The following is an 18,826-nucleotide window of genomic DNA, read 5'->3' as shown; positions in this document are numbered from 1 at the left end:
CCGGAGGGGAAGGCTTGCCCGCCGCGGGAAGCGGGCGCTGGGGAGAAGCGAGCCACAGGAGTGAGATCCTAAGGAGTGAGGCGGTGCAGGAACTCGAACATCTGGGTGTTTGACCTGCACACGTCTGCTAAAAGCAGCGGTTGAGAGCGGGGTACGTGCACCGTTTGAATGATGGCACGATCGTAGCGCAGCGTTTTGGCTGCTCGACGCACTCGAATTTGTGTGGGTTTTGCTCTGAGCCTTTATAGCCTTGCTATAAGCTTGTGTCGGGGTGGAAGTGGTAATGCAAGGCCTCTGTATGTGATCTGTTTCACGTGGAGATTTCTGAAATAACTTGCAGCAATAGGAGCCCAGTGTTTTCTCTCACTGGTGGTTAGAAGGAAACACGAAGTGATAGGAAATTCTTTCAGACTCACTGTTTAGCCCATGTCAGATGTCTTTATCTTATGGAATAAGTGTCTGACGGCCTGTTAGACTCATCAGGCAGTCTTTGTGACTATTTATGAAAAGAAGTTGAACAGCGTTCTCGGTCCCTTCTGCGTTTGTACTTGCTAGAGCGCAGCAGTCCACTCATGCCAACACACGTGCACATACCCGTCGGGTGAAAATGTTGAGTTTTCTGGTAGGTTTACCATTGGTGCTGCAGTGTGGTTCATGCCAAGACACACAGACCTTGAGGAGTAAGGGTTGTCTCCGTTCAGATTAGTGGAACCGCTCGTGGCTAATGCTGCATGTGTGCGTAAGTGTTGAAATGGAGCAGGACTTTGTGTATGTGAAAAGAGACTTCGATAATCTGTACTCCTGGCACATTAATCATTCGGTAGGTGATGGTGGTAGGGTGAGAAAAATCAGTTTTCTATTATGAAATGAGATTACTTGGTAGCAGCTTTTTTTTTTTTTTAAAGAAGTATTGTACTACTAGAAAGACAGATTAGACTAAATTAAACAAGACTTTAAAAGTCGTGAAGACATTCATTGTCTACATCCATCGTGGTGATGAAACTGATGATTCATTCTCCTGTCACAAAAAATATTATTTGCCTCTGGCAAATGATTAAGTAGCATTTTGTAAGCCTGCCTAAGGCTATATTTATAAGGGTTGCAAAAACAGTGAGCCATTGGCAATAGGTAGGCAAGACGAGGCAAGTTCAGGATGCGAACATCTTCAACTTTTGTCCTTTTCAAAGATGTTTCAGCTGAAAAGTGCAAACCTGTCAGTTATACAGAATGAAATCTTTCCTTAATCAAAGTTGGAGCTGGTAAGTGCTGTTTGACAGCCGCATGATAAATGAACCGGACTTACTTCAAAATGAAACGTCAGTTAAAAATCTGGCGTTCTTTATGCGTGCAGCCAGGGAGCTCATTCTGCTCTGCACATTCGGTCGTCCGATCTGCATCATGTTCCCAGTTATGCCCACCCTTGTGAAAGACTGATTCAGAGGAATGCGAGTTTTTCTAGAATATGCATGAATTTCTGATGCGAGTGCAGAATTTTAGTGTTTTGTCTTGAGTTTTGAGTGACTCAAGTGGTTAATCTTCTACCACTTCCTTTGGGAAGTGATTCCCACAGCTGAAAACAAACTGTCCGGAAACTTTTCCTGCTGTTCTTTCTTCCTGATTCACGATTTCATTCCTCTGCTCTTAACCATCCTCCCTATACCTCTCTTAGGGTAGCTCTGCTGTGGTGCAGTTTTGAAAAGAGCTCGTTCGCTATAGCACGCAGCTCAGGAAGTCGGTAACTCGGGTAGCAGAAAGGCAAGCTCGGGGAGAGCGATGCAAACATGGGGTGGACGTGTGCTATGTTCTCCATCGCTCTGAATAGAATTCCCTCCCTGCCACTGGTATGAACGCTCTTCAGTTGTTTGTAAATAGCTGTCATGCCTACCTTTCCACCCAGTCTTGATTTAGTCGAGTGATGTGATGCACACTTAGCTTGTGGTTCTCCCAGCCCTCTGATCAGCCTGCTACAGGCTTCCTGGCCGTCTGTGGCTCTTGGTAGCGTGGCCTTCAGAAACCATTCTGATTGCGATTGCGGGCAGACTGCTGTTAAACAGGCTGTTGAAGTTCCTCCTCTTGATGGGACCCTTTTTGTAAGCCATCATCAGAGGCTGTAGGTGTGGAAAAGCTGCCTCCCCACTCCCTTTCTTTCTAGTGAACAGACACCCAGAGTCCCTGCTGTCCCCTGTGGGCCCAGGGACCTGGGCTTCTTCAGTGCAGACCTGCTTGTGATGCCTGGTGCAGTCTTCGCTCATGTCACTGTTGCACGCTGGGAGGGGATGTGTGAGCAGTGCTACCTTCTGTTCTCTGTTAGCTGCACCCACCACACGGTGTAGGGGGTAGGTTTTTGGCAGGAAAGAGTAGGGGCTGGATGGAGCTTTGCTGGCAATTGGTATACCTGACCTCCTCTTCCTCCCCACTCCTTTCCAAATACATTTTGTGCCCCTTCCATGTGAGAGAGACTATTATAATTAGTGAGATATTCCAAAACTAAAGGGGCAGGGATTTTCTTAATCAGTATTAACTGTGGCAAACTAGCTAGCTTTAAGATTGATTGCCTCCTCACATGGCACTTGGAAGAGAGGTTGGTTAGACAGATCCAGAAAAGAGGCAGTCCAGGCTTGGCAGTAGCGGAGCCTATTCTGTCCTCATTTGCTTTTCTAGAACTTCAAATGATTTATTTTCTCCAACTTTTTTTTTTTAGGATGGCCAAACCCCTTGGCACCCTTTGAATTCTTAGGAGCTGCAGTCAGCCCTCTGAGAGGGAATCCTTGTTGGGAGTGCCTTTTTTTTTTTTTTTTTTTTTTTCTTTTAAGCTTCTCGGGTTCTATGGGTAGAGCTCATAAAGCAATTACATAAATTAAATAATTCTTAAAAATGTAATTAAAGCAATATGTAGTTAGATTTATTTTCAAAGTGTCATTAAAAAGTACTTGCCAGTATGCGTACTATTCCCCTATGACTAGATTTTTAAGTCATCTGCTACATTCTGTGCCCTGCAGAAAATTTCCTGTCTCCCGGCAGCGGAAGACTCGGAGTTAAGTCCATGTTTTGCTACCTCTCATCTCCCGTCTGTCTTTAATGGTAGTGTTAGGTTAAAGGTTGGACTTGATGTTCTGAAAGGTCTTTTCCAACCTAAATGATTCTATGAATCTATGCTATGATTATATTGCTGAGTCTACAAAATCGTTCCCACTTGCTCTCCTTGCTTCGAAGGCACTTACTGGTCTCGGTGTTCTCATCAGCAGATTTTAACATTGCTGCTTAGGTGACTCCAGATTTTTCAGGCTTCTACTCTGGCGTGTGTGTGTGTCCATGGGTATTTTTTATACAAACACGTGCACCTCCGAGCTTTACAGGAAAATGGGTTTTCAGTGTAGGGGAGTGTTAGCCGTTGTTACTGAAGAGGATGTTTGTTTGTTTTTTCAAAAGGGAGTGTCACAGAATCATGAACAAATGAACAAATTGTGTGGCTTGGTGTCCTGGACAGGCACTGGCAATATCTGTCTTGATTTAAGGTTCCTTTTTTGTCAAAAATCAAAATTTGTTGGTTAGTTCTAATGCTGAATAATGTCAGTTATGGTGGCTGATACGATCTCATTTTTTCTGTGTAATTCCTCCTTGTTCTGTGTTTCTCTGTTCTGTTGTGATTCTGTTGCCAGCTTTCTGAAAAGGATGATGTTACTTGCCATGCAGTAACCAGGGTGGACCACAATATTGACCAGTATCTGTCAGTTGTCATGGTTATGGAGTTTCTCGGGTGGCCTACAAAGTCATTTTTGTGTTTACCCACAAATGGGAAGACAAATTCTACTTTTTTTTTTCTTTTTCCTCTAATTTGTCCTGCATAGGTGTGGCCCAGTAACCTAAACTGTTAAAACTGTAAGTTGGGATAAATTTATGACAAGACCTTTCTCTAAACTTTATTCTCTCCCACCATATGGATTAGTAGTGTAAATACCAGTAAAAAGTATATGCAGCTTCATTGTATGAAATTGTCATGTGCTTTAGCTGTGCTCGTAACAGGCTGTATGAGTTCCTAGCCCAATTTAAGACGCGTGTAGGCTTGCCAAGTAGTTTGTATTGGGAATGTCACACAGAGCAGATGAAAATTCTGACTTCTGTGAATGAACAATGAGACGCTGGGCACCTTGTTATGCATCACTAACTAGCACAGTTGTCTTTTTCAGTACTAAGGGTGTTCTCTCTAGCAGAATGTTGTTATTAAACATCCTGTATTTTTTTAATAACCACCTTCTTTTACTTTTCTATTCTTAGACTAATCAGAGTAGTTAGCGGACTTCCTAGGCGATCATATTGCCTCATTAACAGATTGAAGATGTTCACAGAGATGGTGAAATCATTAATTTAGTACAAAATTTGCATATAACCAAGCACATGGTAGGGAAATTTAAGTAGCCTGATGAGACTATAATATTAATGTTTTCTTTTGGGAGAAGCAATAGGATTCCTACCTGGCATGTAATCCTCTTTGGGGTGTCTCTAAGTAAAGGCTCTTTAATATATCAGAGTGATATTTTTGTCTGGATCTTTCTCAATTTCTGTTTACAGTCAGCTGTAAAAAGGGCTATGAAATATGCTTTCTGTCTTAAAAGCAGTTTCATGTGCTTTCTTTCTTTTCCAACAGCAGCAGCAAAATATCATTCTTGTGGTTTTTATTAGAGGGGGAAGTTTTGAGTAACAAAATTGAGGCTGGAATCTTAACTTTGTTATTGCTAGTAAGAGCAAAGAAGATAGTGCTGTTTTCTCACCGTCCTTTTCGTTCTCCCACAGAAAAAGTCTTGTGTGTCTTTGATAAATTAATGCAGTTCTCACGTTCTGCCAACAAATCATTAGTTTTCTGTTTATAGTTGTTTTCTCTAAACTTCTAATTTGCAAGGATATGTTTAAGTGCAGATTCTTCTTAAAATGCTCATAAACTCTAACATATACAGTATCTAGTGCCAGTATTCTCTCCCCCAAAAAGATCAACATAATATTTACTGTTCATTTATTTCTGATTCGTGTTTTGTACAAGATCACTTACACTTAACTTAGTCCTAGTTTTGACTTAGCTTAGTTTTAACTCTAATGTATAAGCAGGAAGGAGAGCCATTGTTTAGATGGATTCTTTTTGTATTAAATTATAGATTTCTGTGGAGTGTACATACTACATACAAGTACTCACATGTTGTTAATTTTCTGTTATGGCAATTAACAAAATTTCTACCTTTAGAGCAGTGCAAGTAAAGGCACTTTTGATGTGGAAGCTGAACGGAAAAAGTGAAAGCTTTCTTCTTCTTTTCTCGTCCTTTGTGGTAGAATGAAAAACAATAATTATATATTGGGCTGAATTGAAACACTGAACTTACCCTCATGCGAAGATGACTGATTTGTGGTTATTTAAGGGAGAAGAAAAACAATTGTGTTAGATTAATTTAGAAAGAGTCAGTATTTCACTTAGGAAATGGTGATATTGTGAGTCAAAAGTGGTATCTTGGATATTAATGCGTACTTTGTCCCTGAGGTGGTGGTTTTGAAAAACAAACCTGAGACTGGGATGTCTGGTTTGGCATAACCTTGACCCTGAAGTAAGTATTGAGATAAGGATGCAGGGGCCGTTCCCTTTTGCAAAGGGAAAAGGAGGATAAGCTGTCATTTGTTAACTTCCTTTGGGGGAATTGTAGGTTAGTACCTCTTAACGTGGTGCTAACCTCGAGCATGGGCACCGCAAGTCCTCTCTGCCTCTTGCGCAGCTAGCTACTCTGCGGAGCTGTTTGACCTGTCCTCATCTGCTCTGTGTCTTTGTAGGCTGGCAGGACCCGCGGGGAGTGATCTGTGGCCTTGCGCTGCCACAAAGCAGATCGCAGGATGCTCTCCCAGTGAGTTGTGGGGTAACCTGAGTGTCAGGAGCGTGTCGGGGGCTGTAGGAGGTCATTTGAAGGACCTGGCATTCTAGTAGCTTGGCTGGCATCCGCTGCAGATTCAGTTGCTCAAGTATTATATTGGGCAACATGCAAGCTCTGCCTAGACCCTCCGCTGTCTGGTTTTCCAGATCTTAGATAAAAGGGTTTTGTGTGAAGATGGGTACAGCTAAAAGGAAAACCTATTTCTGAAGTGGAGATAAATAGAAAAGAATGTAATCTCTTTGATGTTAAATAAAAAGCATTCTGCCGGGGATCAAAAGATGACACATTTTAGTAGTAGGTTATCATTAAATTGGGATTAAATTTTGCATCAGGATGACTTCTCATAGTGTTACAGTATCTTTGATAGTGGAGTGGCTGAAGACCTTGTGCTTGTCCAGTCAGCAAGTGAAATGCTCCCTCTTCTGCTAATAAAAAGGAGAAATGAGGAAATCTTTGCTAGCATCATCCACAAGATTGACTAGGGTAAGCAAGGTTGATTATGTGCTGCCTGTGTGTTCTGGCTGGGTTTTTTTTTTTTTACTAGACTGATGTTTTATTATGTATTAGGAAAGTAGTTTTAATGGGCATGGGATAAAGTCAGGAATTACCTTCTCTGAGGTTCCTCCTCTTGCATTTTTGCAAGGTTGTATTTAGTATATGGTAATGTGCTCACTTTCTGGTGCTAGCTAAAGGTTGTTCTGATGCTGAAAGGAGTACTGTAGCCCAAACGCATAAAATACAAGGCTTGACTGTTTTGGAAATGTCAATTTGCTGGGTTTGTGTTAGAATAGATTAAAAAACTGTCTTTCAGTTGTGTGTGAATGTAACCTGTGTGCATTTCCAAAACATCTGTGAGTGTAACATTTGATGAGATAACGTTTGTTCCTTGCTTTTACAGTACAGTTCAAAAATTGGAATAATTTTTTGTGCTGTTTTTGTCATTTCTATGCAGATACAAATCCGCCTGAGAAATTAGCGTTCAAGAATTTCAGTATAATTTTTCCTGGGTGTGGACTTGAGCGTAAAAAAGGAAACGGCAAATTTCCTTTTTTGGAAGAACGTACTGTACATATCAGCTATAGGTTGTTTAAAATGCATAATAAAATTGATAAACAGTGACAAACATTTTTTTCTAGGTATTTGTTATCTCCTTCCACTACAGAAGATGTTTACATACCTTCTCAAAGGCTAGACTAAAATGTTACATAGACATGTTGCTGATATCACCAGCTTCAGTGAAAAAATTCAACTTTAATGTTAAAGAGGAACTATAGTGTGTAAGATTGCTGCCAGCATTTTTATCACTGCCAGCTGACCATTGCGGTGTTTAGATGGTAATAAAAAAGCTTGTACAGATACTGGGTCTTTTTGGCGCATAATTCACGATGCAGTTTCACTTTCTAAATGCATAATGTCTGTATTTAATATGATTAACATTTTCTTATAGCTGGAAGCAATTTTAATACTATGCCTCTGCAGAGTTTAAAACTAAAAAGAGCTCACTCGTTAGCAATAACTCAAAACTCCGCAGTAGACAAGTGGTTTTCAAATTTACTTGAATTTCATATTTTGTAAAATATTAAAGTATTTTGTTTTCGTAGGACCATGGTGCTGCAGTAATTTATATCAATGCAGGTCTTAACTGTTCCTCCTGCCTGTAGCTGTGCAGTCTTGCCATCCTCCTTGCATCAGCAGTAGAAGTCATAAGGCTGTACAGTAAGTCATTGAAGTAGCGGATCTGGTTGAAAAATAGCTTTGCAAAAAATTAGTTTCCAGCTACGTCAGCTGTTTCAGCTGGGTGACCGCATGCATTGCTAGTGACATCCTTCAGGCCAAGGGGAGGAGTAGGAAAATGTGCAGCTCATAGTGAGAGGAGTATGGGACTGTAGTAGTCCAGAGATAAGTTGGCATAAAGTGCTGCAGAACCTCACAGCATCTGCTCGTGCATACTTCAGTGCTCTTCTGCCTTGAGTAATCCCTTTTAGCTTGCTAGATTAGGTGAGAAATAACTCAGCAAGGAGTTACTGCTCAGCCTGTGCCACTGTCTCAGTTACGAGGTGAAGGTGTCATCCGCAGTTGGCACCAGATTGATGAAGGGTGCAAAGTGGGGAATTCTAGGGCCCGGAGAAGGTGAGCTGTCTCTGTTCGGTAGTGGCAAACTGGTAGATCTACTTGACTACTTTTAGAAACCTCATCTTTTATTATCTTTTGCAGTCCTCTTAGAAGTGGCCTGTGAGCTCCAAGCTTAAAATCCTGCTCTGGAAAGCAGAAGTGTATTAATAGGCAGGTTGTTCAGGCAAGTACTGCTTTTTATAAAGTGCTTTGTGACAGGTTCGTTGTTTAAAAAATAAAAAAAAAACAAACCATCTTTTAAGGTTGAAGTCATTTTTTTCCTGGTATTGGTGGGCTTTTTGCAAGTGCTCAAACTTCAAGATTAAAATCCAGATGAGGTCCACTGTTTCACTGTGTGAATACTGTGTGATACCTAAGCCAGCTATCACTGCTATTGAATTAATAAGCATTAGGGGTTTTTTATATATGTGTATATATAAAATTGTATACATATGTAGAATTAAATACATGTTGAAAAATCTCACAGATAGATACAGGTTTATAAGGCTGTATGTAGTTTTGTGGGGTGACCAGTTTTTTATTATTTCTGCAAGTTCATTTTCCTGATAACTTATCCAATGTTGAAAGTATATTGAGGATGAGAGTTGTTTCAGCACAAGTCTCATTCTAAATTGTGTTAGAATACTGAATCTTTTAAAAAACTTGCAATTAAATATTGGATAGTCTCTGTAAGCATTATTCTGTGTACTTGCCATGCAAATCCTGAATTAAAATACATAAATTTAAAAAAAAAAAAACAACAAAACAAACCAAAGAACCCCCAAAACAGCAACAAACACCCCCCCCTGAAAAACCTTCAGTTTTGTCCTTTGCTTGTCTTAGTATTTTTGACGAAATAATTTATTCTAATAACCAATTGGAAAAAATAAAATCCAAATAGCTCCCCAAACTGTCTGGCTGGGTTACAGAGCATTCGTAAGCGATTCACCCAGGGCCAGCAGAGAAGGAAGGTGGGCCAGTGACAGCCTGGCTTTGGGCTGGTTGAGCAGCGCTCAAGGAGCACGGTGTAATTTCCCGGGTCGATCAGTCTGTCAGCCACCTGCCACTCTGGAGACGTTGCTTCCTCAGCACTCCTCTGTCCATGTGGAGGTCTGGTTCAGTTCGCTGAGGCTTACAGAAAGTGGTTTCGATGTGGAGGGGAAAGGGATGACTCAAAGCATTGCTCTGCCAGCCCAGCAAGCGGAGCTGGCTCGGCGTGGTGGTGGAGGAGGTCTATGAGTGGGAGCACAGGGGCAGAGGTTGCTTTTTTGGAGGTGAGGATGCTGTAGCACTGCTGTTCATTTCAGCAGCAGTTAGCTTTCATCTTGGTTTTGGTTGCTGAAACTGTACCCTGAGCATTAATGATAGCTGCTGGTGGGTGATCACTGCCGTGTAACAACGAGCTTCCGCTGAGTTTGCCCTTTGTGGTGTGCCAGCTTCTGGCTTCCTGCAGTATCTGCAGCAATAGCCAGCGAGACGTTTGCAACTGTTTTAAAGAAATAGATGAGTTTTAAAGAAATAGATGTGTTTTAGTTGAAATTCTCTAGCTTTTTACTCAAGAGTGTGCATGCCTCTGTTCTGCTTTTCCTTTAAAAGAAAAGCTTGGATTAAAGTAAGTTTAGCCAGATGTTGTGACAGTCGTGGATATTACTGAGGCAGTACAGGCTCGACAGCATCAGTTACGGTCAGCTGTGTAAGAGCTATATTTATATGTTTAACTAAACTTTTCGTTTCCCCCTGTGTGGACGAATGTGAGGTTTAAGTTGCACAAAATTAAATAGTGTCTTTATGGGAGTAGTAAGTGGTGCAGAGTGTGTGGGAATTTAATACTACCACAAGGAACAGACACCCGTGTTTTCTACTAGAATGGCTTAAATCGTTATGTGGCATTCCTAATTGTAATCTGTCTGAGATGGAAATGCTAAACTTAGCCAAGAAGACTTCTAGACTAGCAAGACCTATGTAAACAAGCTAAATATTCAGTTCACACTCTCCCCTGCCAAAAAAAAAAAGTGTCACATTTAAGCAAGAGGAGAAATTAATTTATTATGGCAAAATGACTGATGGGGTCTAAAAGTATTTTTAAAGTGATGAAACAACAGAAGGGGTTTTTTTTGTTTGTTTGTTTTAATCACAATCGTGTAAAGAGGTGCTTGTAATAATGAAAATCCTGAAATTTTTGTTACGGAACAATGCCTTCTGATAACAGCGAGATTGGGTACAGTGAGAATTCTTATAAATTCATGGAGGCAATGTGCTTTGAGTCATGAAGCCTGTGGTGGACTTGAACTACTGGAAGCTTCTGTTGGCAAGAGTATAGAAAACGGATATTTTTGACAGTGACAGTTTCAAGGGGAAAAAAAATTAGGTGTTTTGGTTCTAACACTTACATGTGCTCATTATATATTTATCCTTAAAGAGGAAGCTTTCAAGGTGCACATGTAGAGAAGCTGCTGTAGATACAGAAAATGGTAGTTTCAACCACAGTATCGGTACCCGTGGGCTTGGTGTGTTTGCTGTTTAGCCTTGGAGAGCTGCTGTCTTTGTGGCGTGCTTGCATGCTAGCATAAGCAGCGTATGAATAGGTTTTTTTACTTTGTCCTTGGTTAAGCTTGGAGATTCATAATGTCCATGTTGGAATCCCAGCTTTCTGTGGGCAGGATGCACCAACGTGGGATTTCTTAGCAAAAGAGAGGAGTGCAGGTGTGTGGTGGTGGGATGCTCTGCTTTTTTTATTCCATACGTCAGTAAGTACAATAGTTTGAGGGGTATAGAGTAGAAAGAAGTAGTTACAAACTGGCTTTTCAGAAAAAGATGCAAATGTTTTAGTTGAAACTAGGTATAAGCCATAGGTAATAAACAGTAAAAGCATATTGCTGGTGTTTTAATTAGATGTAGCCGCAGGCCTCTGCCTGTTCTGCTTGAGAATATGCAGAGTTGTGTCTCTCTCTCCTAATTTAATGTTGAACATTAAGTACAATGCACCTGTTCATTAGTCTAGTTTTCCAAAATACAGTTGTCAGAGTTTACCTTATAAATTGCAGCCTGTGCAATCCACCTCGCTTCACTCGTAAACTGTTTCCTATCGGTGGTGATCAACTCAGGTTGTTTGTTCACATGAGCTGTGTCAAAGTACTACATGCCTTTCAAGCATCAACATGCTTTCCAAAGCAACTCCTGAACGGTGGAATCTTGGCTTCAAATCATGATTCAACAGGACAAGAAAACATTATACAAATAGGCTCTTTGTCTGCATTAGGACCAAGCTAGGGACAAGGATGGTTAATGCAGCAAAGTGGTGTTCTTAAAATAACTATTGGTGGTTTGGTAGTACTAAGGAGGTCTAGTCAGGAATTACAAATTTTCTGTGCATGGCAGTACGTACATATACTATTTGAGAAAAGGTCCCTACTTCAAAAGTGGTGCTGACTAACCAACATTAGTCCTGCCCGCTGCCACAGTGCTCTCCGAAAGGCGTTAGAACAAAGGGAAGAGATCAAGGTTGTGCTTGGGGTTTGCTGACTTGGCAGGTGAAGGCTCGTAGACAGTGGCAGCATCTTCACATTGTCCCTGAACATCTTTTCTCATTCCTCTAATTTCTGTCACTGTCGTCAGCATGAGATCTGAACTTGTATAACTTAATTTGTCTTTTTGTAACATATTTATATTTGAGTAGGCTTTAGCAGCACTAGTATTCTTTACAATTTACTACACAACTTGGTTTTGCTTGTGATGAGTAGTATTTACATTTGCATCTGGTTGCAGGAGTTTGTCGTTAAGTAAAATTATCAATGAATTTTGCTAATGAAAACACGTATAGAAATACAGCGCCATGAAATAAAACATGGCATGTAATCTATCTTGCCTAAAGAGGTTTGCCATGTTCCATAGAAGTCTAAATTCAGTAGGTCTCTCCTTGCTTACCAGAAGCTCCCTGTCTGCCTTTAGTTGCTTGTTGGAAGATAAGTATTTGCATTAACCTCTTTAAGCCCATAGAGAAGTCTGTATAGTTCAGACTGGTCAGGTCTGCAATTAGAGAGGGATTTCAGCTCGGTGCGCACTGGTTGGAGTAGTCATGCATGGTACAGGAGGTTTGCAGTTGAGGCTCTCTTGTGTGGCTTGAGTGTGAGCGTACATCTTTTTCCCTTCAGCTTCCTACAGGTTAGGGCCTTCAGTGAGAAAGAGAGAAAGCTCATACTCCAAATCACGGTCCCAAGACTCCCTTTGCCTTTATCCATTGACAATGTGCTGTAAAATCTGTATACAGATTACAGGAAACAGGATCTAAAACCCCCGCTTGCATCTTTCTTCTGCCTCCCGCCATCTGAGTGCTTCAGTAGATAAACGAGTCAAAACTTTATCAGCTCGTTTTCTGTCTCCGTGCCTTTCGTTCTTGGTCGCATAGCAGCTACTGCTCTTACTAGTGTATCCTGTAGGCTGATAGAGCATTCCCAGGAAATGTGAATTCAAACCCTTTGGGGCTGAGGAGGGACTGGAGCCCAGTTATCTTCTTGGGTATGCTTCTGTGCTGTAAAATATCGGGGAACCATTACCACCCTCTGTCATGTGAACGGCATCACAACTGGGTACACAGCTACCACGCCTTCTTGGTTTTATCTTTCTCAAGGTGGAGAGATGTCAAATATCAGAAAACTTTATCATCTGCAGTTGTCCTGAAAATCGGTACCTCCTTTTTTCTGATTATAGTGGAAACTTGCATGTTCTATCAAGAAAATCTCCATCCCCACCCCGCTCCCTGCAGCCAGGCACCTAACTTGGGCAGATTTGTCTCCACTCAATATTTCAAATCAAGACCAAAAAATACTTTTCAGAAAAATACCTAATTGCTTTTCATTCCACTATTTAGAACTGTCAATAAGTTGAGGGCACCTGTGAAATCCAGGAACAAATACCAATAAATTCCATATAAAAAGGATAATACGGTCAAACCGTGTGAGTGCTTGTGGAGGTAGCTTTCTGTTTTGAAGCAGCTGTGTCCTATATGAACTAACAAACACCCCGTACTCTGGGGACACAAGCCGACACCATGAACAGCCCTCCAGATCTGTTCTCATGAGCTGTGGCCTCAACCTGCTGGGACTTGTATGTGAACATTTTCATGTATTCAACTGAAGAGGCGATGTGATGCAGGTGCCCATGCTGGGTTTTCAGTAGTGGTTTCAGACCTACAAGTCTATTTTAGAACCTAACGCTTATTGATCCCCGCTCCCTGCCCCTGCACACACACACACACACACACCCACCCCAAATCCAGTCCTTCTTGGTGATTTTTAAGTGACCTGATCTCTTCAGAAATTTTTTAGATCTGTTAAGTGTGAATAAACTGTGGGTAGTAATGTAGTGTAACAGAGTCTTAGCAAACCAGTTGCGCTACTGTGTATGTTTGTCTGCCTTACTAAGCATAGGAGGAGGGCACAGTACTTTCCATGCAGAATCTGCAGAATTGTGATATGTTTCCTCATGGTTCTGGCATGCGGAAATGTGTATTCTCATATTTTTGGGGACTCCCAACCCTGCAGGGGGCATCTTCTGAACTAACCCGTGTCATACATTAATTATGGCAGATGACCTCAGATAACCATACTGGAGGAACTGGCCTCCCTAACCTAAGCAAAAAATCAGTTTCCTGTAGATTTTAACTCTTTGTAACTAAAATTTAAGTCCTAACTGGTTTATTATATATTAACATATGATACCCCACTAAAACAGAGTGGTTATGGAAGTGCTTATCGTGAGTATTTGGTGACTATGCTTGTTTTATTCCATTAACTTGGAGATGATAACTGACAGAGATAAATTAAGTCCAGTGTGAAATATTACTGAATCTTTTATCCCGCAGCATCATGGTAGCTGAAGTGGTTATGCCTCGAAGCTTTTCCAGGGCACAATTTGAGCAAGCAGTCTCGGTGAGATTAATTTTTCTGTAAAAGCTGTTTCAGTGCTAAAGAATTTCTTACTTTACACATCAGTCTAGGTTAATGTCCCATTCTTTCCATATTACTGCAAGCAGTTCAAAACCTGCTCCATTAATGTCTGCAAAGTTGCCAGAGGGAGAAAGAACATTGTAGTCTTGGTAAGCCATGCTGTTGGTAGGCTGGTAGATAGATAGGCTGCTGAAGGCAGGCTGACTTCTAGCATTTCCATTTTGGATTAGGGTGCTGCAAAGTCCTGCTTTTGAGACTGCACGTCTTGACTGTTTCTATCAGGTTCACTTCCCCTACACGGGGATACTCCTCCAGCTCACCTCTGATGTGCAAGATCTGGAGCTGGGCCCATCTGTGAAGGGCAGCCATCACAGGGCTGGTCCACATCCAGGGAACAAATAGTTTTGTAGGGTGAGTTAAGGTTTCGGTTCTCTGATTAAAATTTATTGCTTTTCAACCATCAGTGTTTACCCCAAATCTCCAGTTCCGTGAAGAAGAATGCATCACATAGTTTCTTGATTTGGTAGTCCTGGAATCTACTGTGCAAGTTTTCTAGCTGTAATTCAGTATTGCAGTAACATTTACATTGATTAAGTAAATAAGATAGCTGTTAAATAGGTAATTCTTCATTTGTCACCTTCAGATTCCTTGGAAAATCTACACTACAAACTTGGAAGTTTTAATCAAAAGTAACTCCTTGGTGTGAAACGTTTTAATATCTGTACCCGTGCCTTTCTGAGCAGTATACTTTTCTCAAGACAGAGACACGTTTTACTCCTTTCTTTTGTAGTGACTTGCTGTACAAGCAGACATGCTGAGGGTTGTTGTGTGTCCAGACAAATTTGGGTTTGTAGTTAACGACATCTGTTGTGAGAGTTCTGGCTGTCAGGAGTGCTTACGGAGGTGTGGGTGGTTGCTAGAGGTCTGCAGTGTCGGTATCATTGCTGTCCCATGTCGCTGGGGTGGTTTGGTTTCTCCAATCAAGAAAATCACTATGTCCTTCCCCTCCTGCCACCTCCCCCCTTTTCCTTTTTCCCCCCAGAAGTATGAATGGGTTTCTTCTTGCCAGTCCATAAAATTCATGCTGAAAAGTGTGGCCCTCCCCTAAAGCCAGTAAATCTTCTGGATTGAGGGAAGAAGGAACTTTTTAGCAGGGTAGCCATCAAGTCCTGAAACAGGCGTCTCCAGAGACTAATTCTGCTTACTTTAGAAACATGTCTTCCTGCTCTTTTTATAACCAGGGCCTTGATGACTGGGGGTGGGGGCTGACTCTGTGACCAGTGTAGCCCAGCATACAGCCACAGACTGTGGCTGAGAAGCAGTATCCTTTGCTCCCCCCCCACTCCTCCAGTTCTCTTTTTCTCCATGCCCATCTCGCCACCTCCTCCATGCCAGGACAAGCATTTCTGTACCCACATGGCTGAAACCAGCCACTTTCTTTGTTGGAATAGTGTTTCAGCCAGATCTTCTCCTTGCTCCAGCACTCCTTGGTGTCTGCACTGGTGTCTGCACTGGCCAGAAAGGAAAGCGGTAAGAATAATCGACCAGGAGGTTGATTAACAAGGGTGAATAATCAACAAGGAGGATCAAGCAGCTCTCTTAAGTGACTTTCCATCCTTACACTGGATCAAAGTGGCTGTAAACATAATCTCAGCTCTAGGACACATCCAATTCCATGCAGCATTTCTGAATCAAGCTTTAAACCCATGAAAACGCAGCTGATGCAAAGAGGTGTCAGGCTGCAGGAAGCACGAATACTAGCTCAAAAACGTGAGTTGCTTATTCATTTCTAGGTTTGTAAGTGTAACTAGAGTGGCATGTGGGCATGCGAATAAGGAGGCTGGCTGGTTATTGCCTCAGAAAGGTGGCTTCTGCACAGCTCTGCTCTTACCGGTTATTTAAATGTTTCCCCTGTGGTCTGAAGTGTGGTTATGTATTTCAACAGAAAATCTTTGCAGCAAGGCATGCTTCAGTACGTAATAGAGGCAGATGCCTTGTAGCGTTTTCCTTTGCTTGGCATTGACTTGGTGGATGCCAGAATACTGGGTCAGATGAGGAGCTGCTCGGCTGGGTGGAACAATACTGAGTGCCCTAATGGCTTGTTGCTAACATTGCCTTAATATTGGTATAAACTGTGGCCTGAGTCGGGGGGGTGAAATGCTGAGCTAAAGAGTGGTGAGAGGAGAGCAGCATAACCATCGATACCTCGTTTCAAAGAAATCAGTGTTTCTATAACTCTTACCCTTTTTTCTTGATCCCATTTGCCCAGTTAATTTTCTGCACAGCTGCTATTGCTGTTCTAATAAATAAATTTTAAAAGCTGCAAAAGGTGTTAGTGCTGTGGAGTAGTAGACTTGATTTCTGAATATCATGGTGATTAGCAGAATACAAAGATGCTAAATACTTGATTTGCAAATTCAAAATTAGTCTCACTATGGAGAAATAATCCTTTCTTTTTCCTGTTGTCACTTAATGAGTCTCTCATTTCAAATTAGAAGCTCCAGAGATTTCCATGAAAGCTGGCTTTGTAGAGGAAAAAATTCTCTTCAAGCATTACTGTTTGTAGAGACAGTTAGCAAAAAAAAAACTTGGAAAGCACCGAGTCCAAACATTCAAGGTTATGTCCATGTTTGTCTTCCTAAAATATTTAACAAAAATAGAGTACGGTTCACAAATGTGTGGATATAATTTTTAAATCACTTTTTCAACAGCACACCATTTGCAGCCTTTTAAAAAGGATCCAGTTGGTGATATAGTTGTTAAAGAAATTTCACTTCTTGGCAAGCTTACCTTTTGTAAGCTTTGAGCTGCTTTTTTTCAGAGGGGGGAAAAAACCCCCACTTTTTCAAGGATTCTGGGATATTTTTCAATGAGTTAATTGGAAAAGGGAGAACAAGTACAATAGAAAATATGTAAATGTTGCGCAAAAAAAATTAATTTATTTCTTGTAACAATGGGTTCTTTTCTGTTCCCGTCGTCTGTGGTTGAATAATGACACGGGGTTTAGTTCCGGCTCCACCGATGGTTTCCAAAGGCTTCCTTTGGCTGTCTAGTGTAGTTAGGCATTATTTGTTTTGGTTTATTCCCTGGACAGAAAAATCTGCAACAGGGCAATCCACAGTACGAGCCGGGGACTTGCAGGAGAACGCGTTTGCCACTGTTGTGACCAGGCTGCTGCAGCGGTTAGGAGGAGGTTTGGAGGCTGAGGACGTGCGTCGCTTGGCTTGCATTGAACAATCAGAATTGAATCCAAATTAGCAAATCTTTACTCGAGTTTTGGAAAAACTCAGCAGATGGAAAAGCTGTTAAGCAGTGGAGGTAAAGGAAGGGAGCTGGCGGCTGGCTTGCGGAGAGGCATTGGCTTAGCCATATATGGAAGAGGACATTTTCCTTGTTAACTTTACGGGGAATCTGTGCCCAGAACTACATTCATCATGCAGATGCATTTCCACAGGAACATTTCTCTTCCTAATGGTCTTAGTCATAGTTTTAGCACTGTGTCACATCTTTGCTGACTTATTTATATAGTCTGCATGGGCTTGCTGTGCATCCGCTGCTTGTCTGCCCTAAAAAGGTGAACTGTTTATAATTTTCTCGTTTTGGCTAACAGAAAAGACAGTACTAAACTGGTGCCAGCAGCTTAGGGTTTTTTTCGTATTGAAAGCCCACCCTGTTCCGGGCTGTAGTTAAAACAAAAGCTCTTCTAGAGTAACAAAATATCCCTTCATTTGTGGGAAGTAAGGTTTGTTAAATACAGAACATACCTACCGTAAAACCAGAAAAGAAGGAACCTAGAAGTTGAGCAACCGGGTACAGCTTTACCCACCAGACTCCTAGCCTGATAGGTGTGCTCCTACACCATCTAACCGTCCCTCTTTCTCTAGCCTTGACTCAGTTCCTTCATCTGTCTTAAACCTACTCGCATTTTTGGGGTCACGTTTCCCCTCTGATCAAGGTTCGTGGTTGTGCAGGTTTGATTTAGGTGATTGCTTGTAGGGGGGGCTTAATAAAAGTGTGTTCTTAAAAGAGTTTTCACAAATGAAGGACTGATGACCTCTGCAGTGATGGGCAGAGGGAAAAATTGGAGGTAGGTATGTGCAACAAGTAATGCTCAAAAGTAAGGTATAATTCACAGTTCAATTTTTTCTTTCTTTTTTTAATCAGTAATTTCTTAGGTGCTTATGTATAACATCCAGCAAAGCCATTTCGCGGCAAATTCTCTTAATTCTCCTATGTCTAAACTCCCCCACACCCTCTGGCTACAGCAGCCACTGAAGAGTGGGCCAAAGTGATTTATCAGAAAAATATGAACCATATAATACTGTTGTTGGATACAATTTGTTAACAAAGGGCTGGCTTCTGTTTGAAACATTCTCCACCAGATTTTAGAGCAGCTATCCCTTCCCCGTTAGATTTGGCTGGGTGTGCAAAGTAACAATTATGAATGACCCTAAATAAGTGTGGGAAAACCAAAGCTCAGCTGCTGAGCATATTTAAGCATTGCTCACTTTGCTGCTAATTTATGTGAATAATAGTACATCTTCTGGAAAATGACAGGTTCATTTTAAAAGACACTGCCAAATTCACTTTTCCTTGGCTGTGTTGCAAGATATTTTTTAGAACAAAAAGGTATTAAGAATATCGATGTTTCCAGGATGACTGGAAAGGCTTTAATTACCAATAACATTTTAGGATGACCAAGGAAATTGGTAGCCCGTGTCCAAGTTCTCAGAATTCTTAAAATGAATACGAGAGAAATGGAATTTGAAGTAGTACCAAAATTTTAAAGATGTGACAACTGACCCTGGCTGACTACCTGCTACTACAGTAGAAGAAAATTTAGAAAAAAATGGTCTATTTGAA

The sequence above is a fragment of the Egretta garzetta genome, unplaced genomic scaffold (genome assembly GCF_000687185.1).
Source record: "Egretta garzetta isolate BGI_Z169 unplaced genomic scaffold, ASM68718v1 scaffold369, whole genome shotgun sequence".
NCBI classification, from domain to species: domain Eukaryota; kingdom Metazoa; phylum Chordata; class Aves; order Pelecaniformes; family Ardeidae; genus Egretta; species Egretta garzetta.
This window is presented reverse-complemented; position numbering follows the sequence as displayed.